Below are 24,978 nucleotides of genomic sequence, written 5' to 3'. Positions count from 1 at the left end.
TAGAACTCCTTTAACAGGAAACAAAACGTTTTACTTTGTAGCAAGAAATAGAAGCTTGAGAAGGAAATAAGTCCTAAAAAGTGAATATATATCGCTGTCTACAGATCTCATTCAAAATGTAAATGACTGCTTATAGATTAAGGTCTATAGGTCTAATATAACATGGCATGTCTAATATTCTTAAAATTACAAAAATTCAGTTTTATTACTTTGGAGAGGAAGCATGATGCTACATGCAAGGCATCAAATTTGATGTTAGAAATCCTATATTTGGGGATAAATGACTTCTAACAAGTCTTTTTTTGTTTCTTTGTTTATATTTTATTTTTGGCTGCGTTGGGTCATCGTTGCTGCACGTGGGCCTTCTCTAGTTGCGGCGGGCGGGGGCTACTCCTCGTTGCGGTGCACGGGCTTCTCATTGCAGCGGCTTCTCTTGTTGCAGAGCACAGGCTCTAGGCACGTGGGCTCAGTAGTTGTGGCTCGCGGGCTCTAGAGCGCAGGCTCAGTAGTTGTGGCGCATGGGCTCAGTGGCTCCGCGGTATATGGGATCTTCCCAGACCAGGGCTCGAACCCGTGTCCCCTGCATTGGCAGGCAGATTCTCAACCACTGCGCCACCAGGGAAGCCCAACTGTATTTTCTTGAGGAGAGAATTTCCTATTCTTCGGTAGGGAGCAGAGGGGACCATCACACCTCAGTCACTGGACCAACTTCATACTCATTTTCCTTCTTTATCAGGTTCAATGTAGACGTTGCATCAACCTTCCTAACACACAGACACACACACCCACACACACACATATGTAGAGACTTCCAATGTCCTAGTTCATATCATTAGTTTTCCATTGGGCCAGAAATCTTTCATAGGTTCTGAACCCCCGTTTTGTCTCTTCAGCATTATGAGCCAACTAAGTCTTTGCTTTGACTTCAGTTAGCTTTTGTTTGACTTCTTAGCATCTTGCCTTGTCTACCTATTTATACATGGAAAATACTGCAAGGGAACACTGTTGCTGAATCCAGCTCAGTTCTCTGAATCTTTACTCTCTCTGTGATTTTGGTCCTTAAAATTCTAGCTGCCTTGTTATTTCTCAATTCCAACTCTGGTTTCCTTAGTCCTATGACATTGTCCTAAGATCTACTGGCTTTTCTACCTCTTAGGAGTCACATTTGGTTTCTCAGACTTTTGCTCTTCATCGGTAGTTTCTAAATGACTGGGCTAGAAAAGCACGTGCAGAATATTGTTCTCACTTCAGTGAGTTTCTTTCTCTATTTTACTCTTCTAGGTCATGGCTACCTCAGTAGCTTTCTAACGCTCACAGTCAAATGTTGCTTATGATTTCTCTGGCCTTTCTAGTATGTTTTCCTAAGGTAAACTGATATAGTTGGAAACAGAAGTTCGTACCCACCATTTAAAAAATTCTGTTTGGGGCTTCCCTGGTGGCGCAGTGGTTGAGAATCTGCCTGCCGATGCAGGGGACACGGGTTCGTGCCCCGGTCTGGGAAGATCCCATATGCCGCGGAGCAACTGGGCCCGTGAGCCACAATTACTGAGCCTGCGCGTCTGGAGCCTGTGCTCCGCAACAAGAGAGGCTGCGATAATGAGAGGCCCGCGCACCGCGATGAAGAGTGGCCCCCGCTTGCTGCAAGTAGAGAAAGCCCTCGCACAGAAAAGAAGACCCAACACACCCATAAATAATAAATAAATAAAAAAAAAAACAAATAAAAAACACCCAGAATCCTTTGTTTAAAAAAAAAAAAAATTCTGTTTTGTCTTTCTATGAATTCTCTCCTTGTCCCATCTTCTGTCACTTTTTCCCACCAAAAATTCCCATTCTCACAGATAGATTATTTTAAGATTAAAAATTATTATTAAGGGCTTCCCTGGTGGCGCAGTGGTTGAGAATCTGCCTGCCAATGCAGGGGACACGGGTTCGAGCCCTGGTCTGGGAAGACCCCACATGCCACGGAGCAACTAGGCCCGTGAGCCACAACTACTGAGCCTGTGCGTCTGGAGCCTGTGCTCCGCAACAAGAGAGGCCACGAAAGTGAGAGGCCCGCGCACCGCGATGAAGAGTGGTCCCCACTTGCCGCAACTAGAGAAAACCCTCGCACAGAAACGAAGACCCAACACAGTCCAAAATAAATAAATAAATAAATAAATAAAAATTAAAAAAAAATTATTATTAAGCTAATATGTTAATTTTGAAAGGAATTAATTTTGCTTTGAACAAGAACACAGATTGGTGAATGGAATATGGAAGATGCCTTAAGACCTTTTTCATCTCTAAGAGTAGTATCCAACCATCGGTACCATAATAAGTTTGTCAACTGTGGAAGAAAGCAGTCTTTATAACATCAACATTATTCAATAATCTCAAAAACTGCTTCACTTTCCTGCTCATGCCACCAACTTCCAAATGTTCAATGGGAGCAGAGAACCATGGGATGGGACATGGAGAAATGGCCTGTCATAGTAACTATAAACATTGGAAGAATGAAATTATAAATAAAGAGGGTTTTCTATGAATATATTTGAAATGTTTGTTCCTAAAGAACTTGTAGAATAAGACTCAGAAGTTTACACAGAAACACCTCTTGATAAGTATGAAACTCAGTAAAATTTATCTCCTAATAGTTTTTTCTTTTGTGTTATGTGATTGTCAGAGTGACACAAAACTATTTTTATCTGGACTTCACAGATCTTCTTATTTTTACTATGGGATCAGTGACCCTACATGTTTGAAAAGTGGCAAAATAGTTAAAATTGGAACATTTCCCCCAAATCCAGGGCATATGACTTACATTTCTGTAGAAGGCAATATTATATTTCTGTCTAGTTCTGGGGTAAACATTTTCATACCTGCCAATCCAATTTGACTAATGTATTGTTTTTACAGTGCATTAGTGGAAATTAAATGGTAAATTCAGTCAAACAGCCATTTCATACATCAGAAAGGAAAATCAGTCAACACAACTGTCTGACCGAAATGAATGAAGAAAACAATTCAAGGCAAACAACTGTCCCAGTAGACTTGTATAAATACAGTAGTGGTGTCATGTGCAGAATTAATCTTTCCTCACCCTTAACTGGAGAACACTCTGCCAGCCAATTCAGTCACTCAAATGATACTGAATTATAATATTCCAGTTTCATTTACTCTCAGTTACTGGTGACTGCCCTTCCTTCTCCTCCTTCATCTGTCCGTCAGTGAGGAATGTCAGAGCAGGAGAATAGTAATATTGGCATATTGTAATGTACTGTCTTGAATTCCGCAGCTTCAAAATTCTTAGGCTAACTCAATGATCTTAAAAGAGTCTGGTGCAGAAAGGATATGTGAATTAAATGGCAGACCACCGGCTGACCCTTCCAGCACTAACATCCCTTATTCCTGGTTCTAATATATCACAGAATACTCAAGAGGAAGTTTTTGAGTGGTCAGCAGAAATATGGCTCCAAAGCAGGCACATGGAAAAGAAATGTTGTCATCTGTGATCCACTTTAAAGTTGACTTGTCTTTTACTCATAAACCAGATTCAGTGTGAATTCTCTTCTGCTGAATGTTAGAGAATCTGTTGGAGGAGTGTGGCCAATTCTTTTGATTTTTTTTACTCTCTAACATTTTTTTAGACATCTTTATTGGAGTATAATTGCTTTACAATGGTGACTTGGTTTCTGCTTTATAACAAAGTGAATCAGCTATACATATACATATATCCCCATATCTCCTCCCTCTTGCATCTCCCTCCCACCCTCCCTATCCCACCCCTCTAGGTGGTCACAAAGCACCGAGCTGATCTCCCTGTGCTATGTGGCTGCTTCCCACTAGTATCTGTTTTATATTTGGTAGTGTATGTATGTCCAAGCCACTCTGTCACTTCATCCTAGCTTACCCTTCCACCTCCCCATCTCCTCAAGTCCATTCTCTACGTCTGCATCTTTATTCCTGTCCTGCCCCTAGATTCTTCAGAACAATTTTTTTTTTTTTTTTTAGGTTCCATATGTATGTGTTAGCATACGGTATTTGTTTTTCTCTTCCTGACTTACTTCACTCTGTATGACAGACTCTAGGTCCATCCACCTCACTGCAAGTAACTCAATTTCTTTTTATGGCTGAGGAATATTCCATTGTATATATGTGCCACATCTTCTTTATCATTCATCTGTTGATGGACACTTAGGTTGCTTCCATGTCCTGGCGATTGTAAATAGTGCTGCAATGAACATGGTGGTACATGTCTCTTTTCGAATTATGGTTTTTTTAGGGTATATGCCCAGTAGTGGGATTGCTGGGTCGTACGGTAGTTCTATTTTTCGTTTTTTAAGGAACCTCCATACTGTACTCCATAGTGGCTCTATCAGTGTACATTCCCACCAACAGTGCAAGAGAGTTCCCTTTTCTCCACACCCACTCCAGCATTTATTGTTTATAGATTTTTTGATGATGGCCATTCTGACTGGTCACACAAAGAACTCTGGCATGGTGGTCATCATCTAGCTAATCCTAACATGCAGACATTTATGAGAGTAAAGTCAGGTCTTTGCCAGAGTGGGTTGCTTATTTGGGCAACTGGGTCAAATCAAGAAGGGCAAATGTAGGCTGCCAGAGTAAATAAGGAGAGGAAAAACAAAAAGAACGAGACATTATCATTCATCAGTGATTTCCCCCCCAATATTCTTAGCCTCCACCTATCTCCATCTTACTGGTAACACAGGAACTAGACTGAACAATCAGGTAAAAGGTCTCTACAGAAACTGAGTTAATATAGAAAATAAAAAAATAAAACATAAAATTGTAAATTTTCTTCCTAGGGATAATTGAGATGATAGTTCAGTAATAACGTAAGATCAGGTGAAGTCTAAAGAAATTTTAGAAAACCTGGATAAAGTAAGAAAACATCTGTTCGCCGGCATCCGAATGTTCGCGAGACACCGAGACATGTGGGCCAAGTTCTGGAGAGAAGGGAAACACAGACACAAACTTGACATTTGGTGCAGCTTTTCTCCTTGGGGCATTTGCTGATTCAACTCATACAGCCTAGGAACTGAAAAGCCAAGGAGTTCAAAAGACTCTAACCACAGAAGCCAAACGGCAAGAGCTCAAGCTAAAAGCAACAACTAATGGAATGACAGGCTACACGTATCCTTAGTCTCACAGGGCTGGCGGAACCATTACATTTAAAGCCTAACAAATACAAGGGTAGTTGGGAATAGGGAGAATCCAAACTTTCACATGGTAATCCCAAAGGGCAACACCCGTAGAGGAAGGACAAGACAGAAATAGAGCAACCTTCACACAGACTGAAAAACAGCTTTGAAGGAGCTCAAACTGAGAATGGACTAAGGTTTCCAGTCCCTATAGTAACTGTCTGCCATGGGCAAAAGGAAATCTTTTCAAGAGAACGATAACAGCATCCAGAATGTGGAGGTATCTTAATAGTTTCCTAAAATAAGTTAAGCCCAATTTTAATATAAAAAATAATTGGACATACCAGGAAAAAGACTAAATGATTAAAAGCTCAAAAAAAAAAAAAAAAAAGGACAATGTAAATAGACACAGGAGGACAAGAGTTAGTAGGCGGTTAAAAAACAAAACAAAACAACTATGATTAAACAAAGAAAATAGACACATGGCAAATAAGCATATGAAAAGATGCTACACGTTCCATGTCATCAGGGAATTTTCAATTAGAACAACAGTGAGATACCACTACACACCTATTCAAATGGCTAAAATCCAAATACTGAAATCCCAAAGTTGGTGACGATGCAGAACAACTGGAATTCTCATTTGTTGCTAGCAGGATACTTGGCAGTTTCTTACAGAACTAAACATACTTTTACCATACAGTGATCTAGTAATCATGCTCTTTTTAAAAAGTCATTATGATCAACAGGGATTTATCACCATAAAGCAGATTTTTTCAAGTAGGGTAAAGTTGGAATGAGGAAAGAAATGTCCATATCCAATATCAAAACACACTCCAAATTTCAGTAGTTTAAAAGAATCTAATACGCTGTAACAGTACATCAGTAGATTATTCAAGCAGAATAGGAACCCATGTATATGTGAGAAATAAAATATAGGGTAAATAAAGTACAGGCTGTCTTCACTGTGGAGCTATAAAAATGATCACAGAAGCTGAACTGTGCAAAGTTGATCTCAGTGATTGATGGGGAAAATATTATTGTTCTATGACCTTAAAATCTTTCTGACAAAAACACTAGAAACTTTCTTGTTTGTTATAAAGTTATAGATAGACTTAAAAAAATTAGTAAATCTTGTATTTAGTTAATACAGTGCAACCTAAAACATTAGAAGTACTGAAAATTAACATGTTTTATTCCATTGTAAAAAACTTATGAGACTTCTAGTTTTGAGTCCAGCAAGGAAGGAGCTTGGAAGTTGCCACTCTGTCCTAACAGGTAAATATCTGGACACACTGAAAAATCAACAATTCTTCTTAGATTCATTAGAGAAGTGAGGTCACAGGAAAAATCACCGTGCCCAAAACTGGAGAGGCAGATGGCAGATACAGAGAGTAACAACTTACCGGAACAGAAACCCAAGAGCAGAAATCTCTGTGGAAAGCAATGGTGAGGTAGGAAAACCTGAACTATATTTGAAGGATTGCTGGAGGCTTGTGTGGAAAAGTCTGTGAGGTAAAAACTCCAGGGAAGCCCCTATCCTTTTGCGACTTTTGTCTCTTGAGCTCTACCAGGTTGTGACTACCAGGTGAAGGTCAAAGGAAAATCCCCTTGGAATTCTGGCAGGGGGAGGGTGCAAGGAGCAATTTTGAAATACACCAGAGCATTCTGCTGTTCTTCATAAGGCCTGCCCTCAGGAGAAACGGTTTTACCAGAGGCCTAACCTATGGGGTTTTGTCAGAGCCTAACTGACCTGGGGGAAGGGAAATATCCTACCGTGACCCCTGCCGGCCACTGGGTTTCACCTAAGGTGAGGGAAAATACTGAGAGGCACTTGTGACATTCATAGCTGAGGAGCACATGCTCATTATAAGACTGAGACCTAATCATAAGACTATGCAATGCTTCTATAACACCACATCTCTAAAGGACTATGTACTGCAGTGAATTTCACCAGTGCATCGTGTCTGGATTTTCAAGGAAGAGAAAAGTGAATCATATAAAATGCCTGATTAAACCGAGAAATGGCAGAAAAAGAGTGGAATGTAAAAAAGGAACAAAGAACACTGGCAATAAATATGAAACAGTAACAAATATGGTAGGTATTAATCCAATGATATCAATAATCATTTTAAATACCAATGGTATAAATACACCAGTTAAAAGACAGAGATGGTCACAGAGGATCGATAAACAAGATCCAAATATAAGAAATCTACTTTAAATATGAAGGCACATATAGCTTAAAAGTAAAGGGTTGGGGAAAGCTACATCATGCTAACTAATTAAAAGAAAGTGTGAGAAGCTGTATCAATCTCAGACAAAGCAGAGTTAAGAGCAAAGAAAATTATCAGACACAGAGGGACATTCCATAATGATAAAGGGGTCAATTCTCCAAGAAGACATAACAATTCTTCATGTTTATGTGCCTAACAACAAAGCATCAAAATTCGTGAGACAACAACTGATAGAACTGCAAGGAGAAAGAGATAAATCCACTATCATAGCTGGAGATTTCTACACCGCTTTATCATAAATGGACAAATCCATCAGGGAGAAAATCAGTACAGACATAGCTGAATTCAGCAACACCATCGACCAAATGGATACAATAAACATCTACAGACTACTTCAACAACAGCAGAATACACATTGTCTCAAGCTCACATGAAGTACACACGAAGACAAACCACATTCTAGGCCATAAAACACACTCTAACAAATTTAAAATGTCAGAAATCATATAAAGTCTGTTCTCAGACTGCAGCGAGGTCAAACTGGAAGTCAAGAAGAAAAACAAAGCTGGAAAATTCCAAAATACTTGAAGGTTAAACGGTTCAATTCTAAGCAATACATGGACCTTGCTGTCTGTATGTGAACTGAATAACATGCACAGTGACCAATCACCTACAGACTTTGAAAGAAGGGACCTGATTGTTCACTGACCATGATACACATCTGTTATATCCCGGGTGATTTGTGGAGTTAAGAACTAGCTGTGAAGTTTGTACTTTATGCCCTTCCTCACAGTTAATATGGCAGTAACTGAAATTTGATGGTTTTGTTGTGGTCCTGGGATTATTTAACTAAATCATGGTAACTGAAATTCATGCATGGGCAAACTGTTCAGAGCGAGGACTGCATGTGTAGCATACATTGGGTAACATTCCATTGCAAGAAACAAATACCTAGAAGACTGTAAGATAGGATGAGAAATCATACTCTTGTTATGAGGAAGTCTGTCCCTAAGCAGAACATGAAACTGAGATATCATAAAGAAAAAGGCGAGTTGATTTGACTTGATAAAAATTAAAGAATTCTGCACAGCAAAAGGCAACCCAAACATAAAGATAACTGACAAACTGGGAAACCAAATATAAATATCTGACCATGGATTTGGCCAACAATTCCTTTTCTTCACAATAGTATGAGGAGGGAAAATCTCAGTGAGTCAAACCTCATGAATCAATAGATGAGAGGTTAGACTAAAGTTCTCATATGGTGTGGATTTAATTTTATGGAATGCAACTTACCTTCCAACAGAAAATGTGAGTATTACCAGTCTTATGAAGATTAGAGAAACCTTGAGTAACTGTGTGATAGATGCATCTCTTTCCTGTTCTATAAGAGGAGGAGAACAATGAACAGAATGTCTATTTCTCCAGGGCAGAATTCCAATATTGCCTCTGTACCACTGAGCCTTGTAAAACATCGAAGCGGACAGTCTTTAGCAAATCACTCTTAAAGAGTCAAGAGGGAAAGAAATGGAAAGGCTAATGAACTTGCCAATGACCTATGTAGCCCTGACTGCTGAAAACAGCGATGATGGGAAATATGTGATGCCACGTATGTGAAACTTGAAGAGCACAGAGATTCAAATGGAGTAGAGTAGGGAAGAATGCCTCTGATAACCCACCCAAGTTGAATTATTTATAGTCTCAACTGGGAAATGTTGATTAAGAAATGAGAGGAAACAGGCAAGAGCGGCCCCTGAAATTGTGCCTAAATACCTCCAATATTCCTAAGGAATCCCGCGGACAACTGTGTCAGAGCGGAGCTGACAAAGGGAGTATATAGTAAGCGCAGAGGTCATGCCCTTGTCAGCCAGCATACGGAGAGCATTACTGATCCTCAGCAAATCATTACTGATCCTCAGGAAAATGTACTGTGACTGGGTCCAAAACCTGACTGGAATTTTCCATAGATGTGTGATATTGGAGATGGGTTTGCAGCTGCACTTGCCAAATCACCTTTGCAAAGCACAGTAGGCCACAGCCAGAGGAGCAAAGGCTGCTCTGCTCTTTCTCAAGCAGAAAAGGATTTTAGAAGTGCCCACTTCTGTCCCACAAAGGATGGGGATAGCAGATTACGAATTAGTGATTAGCACAGTATCTGTGATCCCTCGGCTAATTTCCGTCTTGAAGCTGGGATATAAAGACTCAGGTGTTGGGTGATGAGCCACAAGCCGTCTGAACAGGTGCTTAATCAGGACTGGACAGGATGAATTCAGGCCTGGGCATCTGGCATCTGGTTCCAGCCCTTTTCCTGGCAGTTAACCTTTAGACATGTCCCTGACACCTTTGCATCTGTAGCTTTTCGTTGTTGTTGTCAGGTTGTTTAAATGTGTAAAATGGTGATAACACTACTTGGTGGCATATTCTATTTTAAAAAACCTTCCATTACTCCACGCACATCAAACAGTAAATGCGTTCTCTTAGTAAACCTGCATAACAATTTTCTGAACTCTTGTGCTCTGGGCAAGACTTATGAATACAGCAGGCAAATAAAGTGAAAGGTGAGACAGTACATAGTGTTGTATTCAATTGGGTCTTGATACCCAAGTGTGACTCTTCACCAAGGATTATGCAGTAGTTCAGGACACAGATTAAAGTTGTTTAGAGTGTGTCCTAAAGTCTCACTGGCAGAATTTAAATCTCTACTCTGGAAATTGTAGACCTGAGACAAATTGCTTCCCTCAACTTCATTTCCTGCATCTGAGAAAGATAATAGTATCTACCTTGTAGTAGACTGAATAATACCATTGCCCCCAAATGTCCACATTCTAATCCCCAGAACCTGTGAATGTCACCTTAAATGGCAGAAGGGACTTTGCCAGTGGGATGAAAGTAAGGGTTTTGAGATGGGGAGATTCTCCTGGACTACCTGGATGGACCCAAATGTAACCACTGGTATTCTCATAAGAGAGAGGCAGAGGGAGTTTTTACTCCAAAGAGAATGTGATGATGAAGTTGGGGTTGGATTGATGTGGCCAGAAGTCAAGGAATGCTGGCAAGGAAACAGATTCTCCCTTGGAGCCTCTAGAAGGAGGATGGACGGCCTTGTCAACTCCTCGTTCCAGCCCAGGGAAACTGGTTCTGGACCTCTCTCTTCCAGAACCATAAGAAAATAAGTGTGTTTTGTTTTAAGCAAGCACATTTGTAGTAATTTGTTACAGCAGCCCTAGGAAACTAATGCGTACCTCATAGGAACTATTTCTCCAATTAAAATGTGTGCCTGGAAACACACTTGGTGGCATGTCTGACACATGGTAGGTACGCTACTGTAGGTCGTTCTTGGAAACTGAAGCCTTGGTTTTGAGGGATCATCAAAACCAGTACAGTGGTTGCCGTGTTTCTCCTTGTTCATCCTGGTGACAAACCTGGTAGAGAGAGCTCCATCCTTTCCCACAGGATGCCCACCCCAGTACTTAGAGGGAAGAGGTTATGTCTCACTTAAGGCACCTTCCTCTTTTCCTTTCTACTTTTTTTTTCATTCATCTTCATCCAACTGGCCTTTCTAAATTTTAAAGAAAACAAGACCATTTCTCGATGGATTCAGATACTACCCCAAGTTAATATTCCAACCAAGTTCTTGTTCTTCCGGGTCTCATCACCAGAAATTTCTGAGCCTAAATCCTCTCTAGTTTTTAGGATCACCCATTTTCTCATTTCTCCCTTCTCTAGTTCAGAGTCTTGTCAGTTTAGTCCTTTCCCTAACCACAACTTATAATAAGGTGACACAGCAAAGTGATGAAAGTCTAGACGGTCTGGTTTTAGTCCTGGGTTTTTGCCACCTACTTACTGTGTGGCATTAGGCAAGCTATTCAACCTCTCTGGGCCTCAGTTTCCCCAAAAAAAGGTGAATATTACATACCTATAGGGTTGCCATTATGAGGATTCAGTGAGTTAATATTTGCTAAGCACTTAGAATAGTACTTGTTGTAGTCTAAGCACTACAGTTGTGCTTGTTAATAACAGTAATTGCAATTCCAAGCGTAAAACTTACTCAGCTTTCTGTCATAACTTTGAAAGGTTGGTCTATCTTTTGGCCGGCGTTTCAGGTAACTGAGTCGAGGCACGGGCTGAGGCATTGCTACCACTGGGTGGTGTGTTCCCAGAACTTGGAACAGCGGTGTGAAATGGGTAGTAGTTCTACTTGGAGACGGGGCAGACTGGACAATGACGGCCCGGGAAGGAGGTGTGGTGTCCATAGCTTCGGGGTCAGAGGTGCCGCCTGCTGAATGACCAATGGCAGCCAAAGCCGTAAATGGGGGGCTGGGGAAAACAGGGGCAGAATGGACAGTGACGGCCCGGGAAGGAGGTGTGGTGTCCATAGCTTCGGGGTCAGAGGTGCCGCCTGCTGAATGACCAATGGCAGCCGAAGCTGTAAATGGGGGGCTGGGGAAAACGGGGGCAGAATGGACAGTGACGGCCCGGGAAGGAGGTGTGGTGTCCATAGCTTCAGGGTCAGAGGTGCCGCCTGCTGAATGACCAATGGCAGCCGAAGCCGTAAATGGGGGGCTGGGGAAAACAGGGGCAGAATGGACAATGCCGGCCTGGGAAGGAGGTGTGGTGTCCATAGCTTCCATATCAGAGCTGCTGCCTGCCTGATCTGAGAAAAGAGAGTGAAAGTGGGAGAGCTTCTCCCTAGCTTCTAACTCTTCTCGAGGTCTAGCATGCACTGGACAGCTCAGCCTGGTGCTGTGACATTCCATTGTACGTGTCACAGAGCAAGGGCAGGCGGGGGCGGGGGTGGGGCGGGGGCCACAGGCAAGCCCAGCCCGTGGAGAAACCCGGCCCAAGGACAAAGAGCCCGAACTCTTCTGGGACTTCTCGCTGTGGGTGGCAGGTGTTTGGCACCGGATGGGCCACCGTGCGGAGACTGTTGGGGACTCTGGAAGCCTTCTCCTCCAGAGCTCACCCTGCCTGGGCACCAGCTCTGCAGGTGTTGCGTTTAATGTTGTCCCAGAGGTCTCTTAGGCTGTCTTCATTTCTTTTCATTCTTTTTTCTTTAGTCTGTTCCGCAGCAGTGAATTCCACCGTTCTGTCTTCCAGGTCACTTATCCGTTCTTCTGCCGCCGTTATTCTGCTATTGATTCCTTCTAGTGTAGTTTTCATTTCAGTTATTGTATTGGTCATCTCTGTTTGTTTGTTCTTTAATTCTTCTAGGTCTTTGTTAATCATTTCTTGCATCTTCTCAATCTTTGCCTCCATTCTTATTCCGAGGTCCTGGATCATCTTCACTATCATTATTCTGAATTCTTTTTCTGGAAGGCTGCCTATCTCCACTTCATTGAGTTGTTTTTCTGGGGTTTTATCTTGTTCCTTCATCTGGTATGTAGCCCTCTGCCTTTTCATCTTGTCTGTCTTTCTGTAAATGTGGTTTTTGGTCCACAGGCTGCAGGACTGTAGTTTTCCTTGCTTCTGCTGTCTGCCCTCTGGTGGTTGAGGCTATCTAAGAGGCTTGATGGGAGGCTCTGATGGTGGGTAGAGCTGACTGTTGCTGTGGTGGTCAGAGCTCAGTAAAACTTTAATCCACTTGACTGCTGATGGGTGGGGGCTGGGTTCCCTCCCTGATGGTTGTTTTGCCTGAGGCAACCCAACACTGGAGCCTACCTGGGCTCTTTGGTGGGGCTAATGGCAGACTCTGGGAGGGCTCACGCCAAAGAGTACTTCCCAGAACCTCCGCTGCCAGTGTCCTTGTCCCCACGGTGAAACAGAGCCAGCCCCCGCCTCTGCAGGAGACCCTCCAACACTAGCAGGTAGGTCTGGTTCAGCCTCCCCCAGGGTCACTGCTCCTTCCCCCGGGACCCGATGTGCACACTGTTCCGTGTGCGCCCTCCAAGAGTGGGGTCTCTGTTTCCCCCAGTCCTGTCGAAGTCCTGCAATCAATTCCCACTAGGCTTCAAAGTCTGATTCTCTAGGAATTCCTCCTCCCGTTGCCGGACCCCCAGGTTGGGAAGCCTGACGTGGGGCTCAGAACCTCCACTCCAGTGGGTGGACTTCTGTGGTATAAGTGTTCGCCAGTCTGTGAGTCACCCACCCAGCAGTTATGGGATTTGATTTTATTGTGATTGCGCCCCCTCCTACCGTCTCATTGTGGCTTCTCCTTTGTCTTTGGATGTGGGGTATCTTTTTTGGTGAGTTTCAGTGTCTTCCTGTCGATGATTGTCCAGCAGCCAGTTGTGATTCTGGTGCTCTCGAAGAGGGAGTGAGAGCACGTCCTTCTACTCTGCCATCTTGGTTAATCTTCCCTATAACAGCCAGAATGTCTCTGGATGAAAACAGAATAAAATTAAAGCAATATTTTTCACCTCCTCATTCCTCTAGTGGCTTCCTTTCATCTTCGTTTCTCTCTCAGTCCAAACCTGGTCAGTCTGATTCTCGCTTTCTGACCACTCTCACTATCTTTTGAAGCACAGAACCGTGAATCCACTCTTCCGATAAATCTAAGATTCATGACATCTTCTGCACTCATAACTGAATTTCTAGACATCTCATTCCTGGGATAAGTTCCATCATTCCAGTTGCTTATAGGAATTCAAGACAACGTTAGTATACAATGTTCTGTTACATATCTTTGTTTTAGGACAAGCATACTGACCTTGAGGTGAGACTGAAGGAAACAACAAATCCAGGAAGAAAGTGTGAAAGAGAACGTTAGAAAAAACTTAGTGAGGGCGATATTCAGAAATAATATTATTCACAGACATAGACAAAATATAAAGCACAGGATTAGAGAAGGGAAAGGCGTCACACAGATTCTGCACTGGCAACAAAAATTAGTCATTTCAGATTTTCAACAAGTGTATTTTCATATTAGATTACACCACTGTACCTTAATGTAAGTTTCTAAAAGAACAAATTTTGTCTAAAATTTACCATTTCCTAGGGCAGGAAAAAAAGTAGTTTCTTAAACACAAAGGAAAAGAAAAGAAGGCTAGCTGCTCCCCTTCTCGTTTAAGTAGCTAACTGTGATCCTACAACGTCAGTCAGCTTAGTTCTAGACACACCCATCTTAGAACTGACAACTCCTTTACCCACCCCAGTCCATGTCTTAGACCCAAGTCATCCAGGAGCAAAAGTAGAAAAACACTGACAGCTTCAGTTATTCTGTAGAAAACAGAACTCTAATTCATTTGGAAGATTTTGAAATAATTTTCTCAAATGTGAAAATAATGTTTCCCTAATTACACCCATTATTTCTCATTCCAAATCTATCAAATCCACCCCCAAAGGCACAATCTAAAAGCAATAATGAAGACTATATGGCTCTATAAACATCAATTCATTTCCAATACTGCTCAGCAGAAAGAGATGCAAAGTAGCCATGATTCCTATTCCTACTTTAGCACGAAGCCCCTGAGGTTCATTACTGCTTTTCATAACAACAGGCAGTTTTCCCTTTTTAAAAATTAATCAATTTCATTGAAAGTAGTATCGATATTATCCTCCAAATACTTAAGACTTCTAACAGCCAGTGCCATCCAGCTCACCTTCAGGATCTAAATTTTACTTTAAGAATCTAAAACAAGAAGTTTATTTCTTGAATGCAAGCACCATTTCAACTTGCACTTTAATGTTTTCTAATATTTCAGTACTAAAACGAGAGTTTTTTAAAACTCATTGTCAGAATAATGAAAGGCAAGGATAACAAGATTTATGATCGCCATCACATAAGATAAATAGATGAAAAACAGAGAAACAAAATGACAAACAAAACTCCTCACAACCACACAGCAAATACGTAGTGGATCCGTGAGAGGAATGTAGGTCTACTGACACACCTCCTGGACATACTTTATATGTCCTATGATGCTTACAGACTCCTGAAGGGATCTACAAAAATCCACGGATCTTTGGCATTTGGAAAACAGTGTAGAATGCAGACAATGTTCAAAGTCAAAGAGAGGCCAATCATTTATCTAAATGACTGTTCCCAATGATCTTTTTTATTTTTGTTGGTTAGGACACATTACGTTAGAATAATTTTAGATCAGTGATGACACTCACTGAAATCTCATATAGATGCAAAGTTTTATATGAGACACGAGAAAATCCCTGAAAAAAGAAAAATTAAGCTTATTCCTGTCGAGAGTGAGCAACCTTAAGGATCTTTTTAACTATTTTACAGTTCAGGAGTCATATTTCACTTTGGCATCAAACTTTAGCTCTTGGGAAATAAATTTAGGAGAAAAAAAATCTGCATATAGAATAACTATATATAATTCTAATGTTTCCAGTGTCAAGTAAAAACTTGAGGTAACCATCAAAATTTCTATCAAGACTGTAATAAATTATAAGGTGCTGTGCCCACAAGAAACTTTAGGAAGATGGCCTAATAGAACTGACTATGTAAAGCGGTGTGATTTATTCTTCTTTTAAATGAAATCAGTGAAATTCATCTAGGAGGACGAAGGAAGAAACAAGCGGCCCCCCCCCAGAAAGCAAGCTGAAGCCAGCAGGATCTGATAAAGAACCAGTCGCCTTCCGTTACAACACTCGCAGCATCTCGTTTTCCCTTTTTCTTTTCGTTTTTTTAAACACAACCCATTCTCCCTCAAGAAAGCACACACAATCACCACACTCATTTCTCCTCTATTCCAGCTACGTCAAGACCACATTCACCAACACTGTCCTTCGTGGATCAAAGATACATGACTATAAATTTAAAAGTAAGGAAATGCTTTAAGGAACCATTTTCCTCATCAATTGTATACTAGTTTACGCCAAATCTATATACAGCTTAATATTAATTTCCCTATGGGAGATTTCTGAAGACATTAAGCTGAATGATCAATTCGGGATTTCTTTACAGAAAAAATATTTACAAATATGAAGATTAAATATGTAGGTTTATATTCTCAGGTTATACTGTGCCATAGATGCTTGAATGTACTGTGATACCAATATAAAATCACAAACATAAAACCCACTTTCCAAATGAAAATGTCAACAAAAATTTTAGGTCAACCTAAGCAAATAAACTTTCAGGATGCAGTTAAAACAGTCAAATATCTAATGATAATAGTAAACATATTCAGCTGGCTACACACATTTAAAATGGAATACATGAGAAGATAACGTTAATTTGGAAATACTTCCTTCCACCCCCAGCCACTGAAATAATTTTATTCACTCTCTTTGCGCACATCTTCAATATCAATTCACCAAAGGAAGAAGATGTGCCATTACTTTATGTATTACCAAGAAATAAAAAAATATATACCAATTAAATCACGCCATTATTTATTCACGTATCCCAGTTTCAGTGATGTTAAAATGTAAAAATACAAGTTAGAATTGGTATTTCACTGTGACAGAAGAGGAGAGAGGTTATCTATACTTTTGTTTAACCTGCAGATAGAAAAGTAATCCTACTGAATTATATTAAATAAGAATATTTAATGCATATGCGTTTACTTATATTTTTACAGAAAGAAAAGTATATGGGCAATGGTAAACATATTACAAACATATAGAAGAAACAAATATAAAAATATATTCACTATAACAAACAAGGGTATAAGGGACTATTAAATCTCCATCTGCTTGATCAACGGTCTGAATGTGTGGGGGATGGAAAGATAAAAGTGAAGAAATGTGGGATGATTAGACAGTAAAATGAGAAAGGAGCTGTGTCTCTACGTTTTAATGTATGTATTTATTGGGCCCACAACAATGTACAGTCCTGGGACAGAATGTGATAGATACTATAACAAAAGCACACACACACACAAAAAAAAAAAAAAAAAGGAAAGAGACATTACTACCTAAGAGAGGTCAGTAAAGTTTTTTTTTTCCCCAAAAAAAGATAACAATTAAAAGGGGTCAAATCCCCACAAATGAATAAGGGGAAAGAAAATTTTAGTCAAAGAGAAAATACTCAGAAAAAGCAGATAACAAAAAAGCATTCACCTCCTAATTCTAAAGCCCAGTTTTAAAGAAAACAGAGTTAAATCTACTAATATCAGACCAAAAGTTGGAAATATCTTGTAAACTCTAAGTTTGCCAACACATTTTGAAAGATTTATAAAAAGTAAAAATAACTCCGTTTTCATTACATAAAATTTCAGGTACTAGTAAGCTTTAAAAACAAATAAAAAAACTTAAAAGGTCATATCTTCGAGCCATGAGGATTTAAGCCTAGCAACTATCTTCCCTAAATTCTCCAAATACCACCAGAGAAGTACTTTCTCTTACACATGCACGCGTGCAAATAACACCACAGACTAAATCTCACTCCCGGCATGATGGGAAAACGACCCCATTCTTTGTGTTCAAGCTCAGTTCATTATGTTCATCTTGAACTACAGAAGTATAGATTCCTCTCACTTACCAAAATGAGGTTAACAGTTACTGCTGTAGCAATTTAGACAGTTAATTCAGGGGCTAACTACCTTGAGCCTGAATTCTGAGCAAACTGGGAACACCCTTGCTTTAAAAAAAAAAATCAAGCAGCTCCAAATCTTATGAATACATCATATACCAGTTGTTTAATAGAGCCAGTTGTTTATAAACCAGAATGTAGTTCCCTTGGAAACATTATAAACACAGGTTAAGTTTTCTTGCTAGTCCACAAAATTTAAGTTTAATCATGATGTAAAAGCCTAGAACTAATAGTTCTAGATGAGGTCTGGAAAAGACAGTTAGCAAAGAAAATGAAAGCAACCATCACAAAGCAGAAAAACTAAGTTTCCTCCTAATAAAAACCTAATATAAATCTACTTACGAGACTGGCCCCAAAATGTGCTTATGTACCTATACGTGTGTGTGTGTGTGTATGTGTGTGTGTGTGTGTGTGTGTGTGTGTGTGTGTGTGTGTGTGTGTATGTATGTAAATAACAACACTGATTCCTGGTTCTCTTGCCTTTGTCAGAATAGTACCAGTAGCAGCACACTATCCTGGCTTTCCCTCTCCATTTTACATCTCCATCTACGTTACAGTTCTAGGACCTAAAATTAGGAGCCTAGGATCCAAAACAACCTGCTAGCCTTCTATCCAAACAACCTCTCAAGCCATTATCATTTAATACTGGTCACAAAAATTAGAAGACCAGACTTAAGAGTCTGAAGTTCAACAAGAAGTCCCTTTTCCGTAATAATTCTGTATCCTGGGGCACACATCAATTGAGTATGTTAAGTATGACTTCCCAGGAGAGCTCAACCAGACCGCAAATGGAAACCTCCTCACTGAAATTTCTAGGTACCGGCAAGCTGTGGAAGAACGCCTCTGCCAGCATTGCCTACAGAGGAAAAGTCCGCTCCTTGCTGGAGCTTTCGTCTTCTGAGGCTAGATGATAAACTCCTGGAAGGCAGAGATTTTGTTTGCTTTGTTCCCTGTTGTGTCCCCAGAGCCCAGAACAGTGACCCGCAAATAAGAGCCTTCATAAGTAGAAAAATTCATTCATTCATTAATGAAGAAGGAAAGGGTATATACTTTGTGGCAAAGAGGAGAGTGAGTTACGGAGAGAAAAACTAAACTCACAGATTGGCTATTATTCTCAAGAGCTTGATAACTACAAATCTTACTAACAGTAGTGTTTTTAGAGATGCATATTTAAAGGGAGAGTAACCAGGTAAAAGGAATAAGGAATAAAAAGAACTTTAGGGTTTTCAAAGATTAAACATGTCTAAGAAAACATGTCCTTTCTTCTCATCTTTTAATCCCTCTTATAAATTTCAAAACACAACCCCAAATGAAATCTACATCCATTAAAATTCCAGTTTTTATATTCCCACAAATCAGGAAATACAGTAAATCCAAATTTCTTATAAATTATTTAAGTTACACAATAATATTCTATTATTCTTTACATCACTGAAAATTCCTAACTTTCATAAACCAAAGGCAATCCTTGATACCTAAATTATGTGAAAAATCAGAAGATGGGTGTCATTCTCCAAACATAAAAGTTGCTAAGTGGGATGCTGAATGTAATTTAAATAAACCTCACATTAGAGTAAAAATTGAGGATTTCTAGTGCAAACACCAAACTCTGCAGATTCATTAGTGCTTCTGTATCAGAAAAAAAAAGGTAATAAAGCAAATACAGAAGCAAAATTATGCACGGGGGATAATGCTCCCAGTATACTGCCATGGCATGGGTATTTAGCTAAAGGGACGTGAGTGAAAGAGCAGACAACAAGCAATTCTTTCAGGAGTCTGAAAAGATACTACTATCAGAATTTCATCAGCCTACATTACTAAACATTTTAAACATTATGCCAAAGAAAAGGCTATTCATCGTGCATCTAAATAGAAACCATAATATGCTCACTTGAGAAGAGAAATATTCAATTTACATTTTGGGTTCCTCATGCTAATCGAAATCAATCTACTTATATAACACGTCAATCTTTAGGTTTGTTTTTACTATTATTTTCTCCCTTAAAATCATCTGTGGAGACTATCCAGAACCGCCAGGTGATGACTTTCTTGAAGTGTCAACCTGGGTAGGCTACAGCACCCAGTTAACTTAATCCAACACTAATCTACACGTTGCTATGAAGGTATTTTGCGGATATAAGTAAAGCCTACAATCCATTTAAGTAAAGGAGATTACTATCCCAGATAATCGAAGTGGGCTATCTCAATTCTTTGGAAGGCCCTAAAAGCAGGTTTCCCAAGGAAAGAAAAGAAATTTTGCCTGCGGACCACCGTTCTGGCCCATGCCCACGGGAGTTCTATCCTGCAGGTGATCTCCTCCTGACAGCTTTCCCATACACATTTCAGACTCGCTTAGCCAGCTGCTGACAATCATGCAAGACAATTCCTTGTAATAAAACGGATATATATGTATCATATATATATAAATATATGTATGTATCTCTCCTACTGGTTCTGCCTCTCTGGTTGAACTCCAACTGATACACACCACAGTACGGAATATAAATTTAGAAATAGTACTTCTTCGATTTAATTGGGAAAAATATTTTGTATTTGCAGATGTATGGGTAGGCCTACATAATCCTCGTTTTAAAATTGCAGTAGCTCAAGACACTGGTACAACACTAAATCATCTGACAGGAACTACCATTGTTCTGGAAGAGCAGTGTAAGGGACTATTTGTTTTTCTCAAGACCACAAAGAATAAGTCTGGGAATTCTTCATGATTTAATCTAAACCTATTAATACTGGAGAATCTTACATAAGTACTAGGAAATTTTAAAAGAATAATAAGAATTTTCTTTAGCCCAATGATAACATTCTGCTGTCATTTTTGCACTTAGAAGGTGGCTGAACACCCAGTAAAAATGCATGCTACTTCCTGAATCAGGGTGTGGCACTACAGCTGCATCGCCTGAGAGGCTACTACTTAAAGGGCACTCCAGCAAAAGAACCACCACATAAAAGATGGGCTAGAAACCAAGAATAAGACAATTATATCCAACAATATCAGAATCTTAGCAGAGAGAACACATACTTTATCCACAAGCAATGGACCTAAGAGGTACTGTTCAACTGGATATATAACCGGCTGGTCTTTAATTCTGATCAAGCAAAACCCCCAGCAAGCCCCAGCAGCAGCAAGAGTGGCAGCAGCAACTCCTCGAGTACACAACTGTAGCCTTACTTAACACTCACTTTCCCAGGAAGTCCCAAACAAACCCCCCCGACGGTGCAGGGACAGAAATGTGGCGTGGAAGGTACAAAGTGCGGGAGGCTGGCTTTCTGGGAAACAGCATGGCCAAGAGGGACATGAACACAGACAGACACAGAGACCAAAACCCCAATGGAATAGGACCAGGATAAGACACGCCAAAAGAAAGGTGAAGAAACTCAGATGAGGAATGACAGGGAGCCAGACACCCACACCCAGGAAACAGTGGAACAGCAACATAAGAAGCAAACGGTTAGTAAGAAACACAGCAGCCACGCACACGCAGCTCAGTACTAAAACTCTGGGAAGAAAAGGCATAAAATAATTCCAATCATCTTTTATTCCCCTCTTAAACTATGCTGCTCAATAACAAATTACAAAGCCAGTAGCAATTGAGTTTTTAAAACTGTTTCTTTTCTCGGTAGCCAGGAAACTGTGCGTCGAATCTTAAAAGAAGATTACAATGTTACATGACCAGAGGACAAAATTCTATAGTACTTGTTCAAATTTATAAGTAATATTCTGTGGAAAGAACAGATCATTTACAACTCTCTCCCCAAATGTGAGAAATATAGTGGCTAATAAAAGCTATCTGGTGTGCTTTGGATATCAAATATAGATTTAATTCTATTTCTTACTCTCGTTCAAATCACGTCCATCTCCCAAAATCAGTACTGGGTCCAAAAATGAATTGAAACATTTTTCAAGCAAGGTATCTGGAATAGCAAGCAATAATTTCAATGCAGAGTTCTAACACAAAAAAATCAAACTGAAAAATAAAACTTTATCAAGGGACTTCCCTGGTGGCGCAGTGGTTAAGAATCTGCCTGCCAACACAGGGGAAACGGGTTCGAGCCCTGCTCGGGGAAGATTCCACATGCCACGGAGCAACTAAGCCCGTGTGCCACAACTACTGAGCCTGCGCTCTAGAGCCCGCATGCCTAGCGCCGGTGCTCCGCAACAAGAGAGGCCACAGCAATAAGAAGCCCACGCACCACAAAGAAGAGTAGCCCCCGCTCGCCGCAACTAGAGAAAGCCTGTGCACAGCAACGAAGACCCAACGCAGCCATAAACAAATAAATAAATGAATAAATAAATAAATTTATTAAAAAAAAAAAAAAACAAAAACTTTATCAAGAAATTTCTTTTCTGAAAGACTGAAATACATTTAGTGGGAAGTCACTAATCCATCAGAAGTATCGTATTTTAAAATCTATGAAATTAAGATTTGAATAAAAGTCTGATTTCAAAAAATAAATAAATAAATAAATAAAATAAAAATAAATTACATCTATGAAGTACTGCTGTTGATTTCAGGGTGACACAAAAGCAAAGAAAGGCATGTACTTATGTAAGTATGTAACGAGAGAGTGTGTGTGTGTGTGTGTGTGTGTGCACGTGCACGTGTGCTGGGGGTAAAGATGCAGTGCAAACAGGGAAGACGTACAAAAAACATACATAATCTAATCTTGAGACTCTGATAATTTGTTAATTCTGACTTAAAGAACTTTATCCACCCATCTTATCCAGAACCAGACCAGAAAACACGAATAGAGTTAATATCAAAATAAGAGGAAACAAATGAGTAGGTGATCAGCTCATTCATTCACACTTTCAACTTAGTGAAGAAGAATTGTGAGGGTTGGACTTTATCCTTTTAGTTTTTTGAAAATCAAAATTCTATGGGTACAGAACAAGAGGAAAAAGTTACTTCTAGGGGAAAATATCAAGTCTACCAATATCCTAAAAATTTAAAACTTAGTAAACAACTTATGAAAGTAGTCTACTACTTCCCAACGTTCAAGAGCATGAAAATAAAATACTTCTAAGAATCAGGCTCAAAGGAGTCACACGGATTAATGACTTCATTCTGTCACTGCCAGTCTCTCTGACTGTTCAGAATACAGTGATTAATGCAGTTCTACTGGAAGAACTATTTCTATGCACTTGTGAATTTATGTTAAATACATGGTGTAAAGGAAGAGGCCAAGAGGCATACGCTTTATCTTTCGTACAAAATACCCTAACAAGAAAAAAAGGCAAAGAAAATTCCAAGAGAGCTATCTGGCTGGTTCTGTTTAAACAAAGCTCATTCTGAAGAAGTCAAAGTCAGAGCTCAATAAAAAATCACATCCAAGTCTCCTAACTTGTCCTCAAAATGTCCCTCCTTCTAAATTTGACCTATGTACCAATGTAATAGCTTGCTTCTCCACAATACAGAGTCTAAAAATTCACAGCCCAAAAGAGCAACGGCTCAACATAAAAGGTCTAAACCAATTAAAAATTTTAACTCCTTAAACTTGAGGTTCATTTGTTCCTTACACAGATAAATAAATAATGAGAGAGCAAGTGGCTATCTGCACTCTCTTGATTAGCCAGTAGAAAACTTTAACTTCTTAATCAATGAATACTTTCTCTTTCCAATCAATGATGCTGAAGTCCATAGCTTCCCAATCTATTCCCACTCCGTGTTGCCATTCAGAGACTGCAACAGTGAAGCTACACTGACTTAGAATAAAAAGTAGGTAATAAAGTAAATTGAGAGGCAGATATATTGGAAAAATATGTCCCGAAAAGTACATAGTTTTAAAACCATCCTTCAACCTCTCTAACATAGAGAGTGCCTCTTCAGCTTCCCTTTCCTTACCTTTCCAACTCAGCAATCTTCTTATCTTTGTCATTCTTCTCATTTTCCACCTCCTTCAAGATTTCCAAGAGGCGGTCAACTTCTGCCTGGGCCTTGCTAGAGTCATCTTTGTACCTGGCAATCTCTCTCTCCAATTGCTGTATTCGATCACTCATCTCTGGACTGGCTCTGGCTTCCGATGCTGCCTCGTGTGCCTACAAAGAAAATGTCCAAGTTCTATCAGATATACATACAGTGGCAGTGGGCAAACCATGTCCCCAGAAGCCACCTATACTCCAATTTCAACAGGGGATTATCAAACATCTAATAGCTAGTCTTCAATTTATAAGGTTCTTCTCTGCTTAAATATTACATAGACAAAATATCACTACACAGTTACATTTTTTTTTTTTATAACTGGAAGTTTGTACCTTTTGACCACCTCCACCCATTATACAAACACACACACACACACACACACAGCCCTCCATTTCTGACAACTACCAATCTGGTCTCTGTATCTATGAGTTCAGTTTTTGGTTGGTTTTTGGTTTTTACATTCCACATATAAGTGAGATCATACAGTATTTGTCTTTCTCTGTCTGACTTACTTCACTGCCCTGCTTTTAAAATGTAATAATGCTAGGGAAGCACTTATCTACTAGAATGGGATAAAATCTGAAATATGATATTTAACAATTATTCTGGGTCTTACATTTTATTACTAGACTCTTATCTCAATCTTACATTAGGAAATATGCTCTCATTTATTTTAAGACATTTTTTTAAAGTCAAAGGGTTTTTTATTTTCAATAAGGCAATTTCCAATATAAATTAAGTTGAGAAACAGACATGATAAAATAGTCAAATTCATTCAACATCTAGCAGAACTGAAAAAGCTGTATAAGACAGGTAATGTTGTTAATTAAATCTCTGTGATCTACTTTCAAATTCCTGGGCATAGGTTAACTTACTGATTCCATAAACAGTTATGTGTTAATGAATAAAACTAAAGCTGATTCCCAAATATAATTAATAAATTGTTTTTATTATATTTTTAGATTTTATTCTAAACAGCAAAATTCATACAAATACCTTCATAAAACAAGAATGAGTAGGCCTGTTCCATACAGGAAGCTACTGGAACTTCAGTTCCAACATGTAAAAAACTCAGAAGTCATCACTACTATTTTTACAAGAAAAAGTTGAAAAACAGAAAATCAATGAGTTTTCTAGGACCTATCAGAGAACTGAGGTCACAGGAAAAATTACCCCTCCAACATCAAGAGACACTGGCAAACCCACAGAGCTGAAGCTGAGATCTG

General features: G+C 39.7%; 1 pseudogene; it reads right to left on the bottom strand.

The window, feature by feature from the left end:
• Positions 1–5,960: 5,960 nt before the first annotated feature.
• Positions 5,961–24,978, bottom strand: part of LOC132362771 (ELKS/Rab6-interacting/CAST family member 1-like) — a 163,659-nt pseudogene continuing 144,641 nt past the window's right edge.

This window comes from Balaenoptera ricei, chromosome 3 (genome assembly GCF_028023285.1).
Source record: "Balaenoptera ricei isolate mBalRic1 chromosome 3, mBalRic1.hap2, whole genome shotgun sequence".
In the NCBI taxonomy this organism is placed as follows: Eukaryota; Metazoa; Chordata; class Mammalia; order Artiodactyla; family Balaenopteridae; genus Balaenoptera; species Balaenoptera ricei.
The sequence above is the reverse complement of the archived record's forward strand: the minus strand, read 5'-3'. Positions and strand labels throughout refer to the sequence as shown.